The sequence below is a fragment of the Corylus avellana genome, chromosome 3, assembly GCF_965113065.1.
Source record: "Corylus avellana chromosome 3, dhCorAvel1.hap1.2, whole genome shotgun sequence".
NCBI lineage: Eukaryota > Viridiplantae > Streptophyta > Magnoliopsida > Fagales > Betulaceae > Corylus > Corylus avellana.
The window spans coordinates 12,430,167-12,431,874 of record NC_142492.1 but is presented as its reverse complement, the minus strand read 5'-3'; positions in this window follow the sequence as shown (position 1 = coordinate 12,431,874).

The following is a 1,708-nucleotide window of genomic DNA, read 5'->3' as shown; positions in this document are numbered from 1 at the left end:
TTTTTATTTATTTTTTTTTTGAGCAAATACAACAAAAAGGGAAGGGTTATATAGGAGGATCCTTCCTACTGTTGATCCTAATAGAAGACATGATGGGGGAAGAATTAGGAATACTTCCAAACACAAGGTTGGTAGTGGCCCACTTAGCAAGATGGTGCGCACAAAAGTTTGTACTGTGAGAAACTTTAGAAGCATTCAAAACTTGAAAATGCTGAAGTTTCAATAGAATGTCTGAGATGATGGGAGATAATGTCCAATCTGGAAAGAGGGAGAGCTGGTTGATTGCCAAAATAGTTAGCAAAGAATCACCTTCAAGCAGCAACTCAGAATAGTCAAAAGAGGGGGTAAAATTTACACCCATGAGAGCAACCGTAGCTTCCCCTTTGTTCACATATGAGGAGTACAATTTATTAGAGAAAGCCATAAGAATATCACCCTTGTCATTGCTTAACACTGCCACTGAAATAGAGAAGGAATTTTGTACAGCCACATCAAAATTGATCTTCAAAGACGCTTGGAGGAGGGGGCTGCCAATAGGGGTGTTCCGCTCGCTCGCTCGTTCAGGATCGGCTCGTATAAGCTCGACTCGATTATTAAATGAAATGCTTTGTAAACACAAATCCTGACTCAAATATTAAATGAAGCAAGCTTGGCTTGACTCGGTTAGGCTCGTGCGCACTCATGTGTGTGTGTATATATATATATATATATATATATATATATATATATATAAACTAAGTAACATATAATTAATTATAAATCTCATAATTATTAAAATCTTAAAATTGCATTTATATTTAAGCGTTAAAAAATGAAAAATTCTAGACCCTTCGTGATCAAAGAGAGAGAGAGAGAAAGCAATCATTAAAAAGACCCTGATTCAATTAGAGCAGACCCAAACGAAAGGAAGAAGAATCAAGCAGAAACTATTGAGGGAGATTGCGAAAGTCAGAAACTATTGAGGGAGATTGCGAAATGCAGAAACTATTGAAGAATCAAACAGACCTAAACACTAACACTACCTGTCTAGTGAGCAAGAGTGAGAGAGTGGGAAATGAGAGTTCAAGTGGAAGATGCGTTGACTGGTGAGAGAGATTGAGAGAGAGACGTTGAAAAAATATTTTTTGTAGGGGGCGTTGTCCCAATACAGTTTGAATACAACATGTTAACTTGTCACACATTGCTACAAAAACACCAATCTCCAAGTTTACTTATTTATAAAATGATACATATCCTCTCTCTTTGAAACCAAATGCCTTGCTGTATTAACTCAGGCTCCATAGTCGACTAGCCAGGCTAAGTAAATACTCATATGCAAGCTGGTTTTTTAAGCCGTTTAAGAGTACTTGGAGTTTAAATTAAATATAAGAGTGGCTCGACTTATTATGAGCTTGAGCACAATTTTTTTGGCTCGCCCTTGAGCTCGAGTTCAAGTGAAATTTAAACGAGTAAAGCCCGAACAAAAGAAGTTCGCTCAAGTTTAGCTCGTTTATACTCCTAGCTGCCAAATTGAGAGACCAATTTGGTATCTAGTAGAACTAATACATAATTTTACTTTCGTTAAAAAAACAAAAAAAATTTTTTTTTTTAAAAAAACGTAATTTCACTAATTTTGAAAATTCTTAATTACAATCTGATTCTTAATTCTTGTAAGAGTAAAATTACATATCACACGAAGTTGACCAGAAACTCTTTCAGGATATTAGTT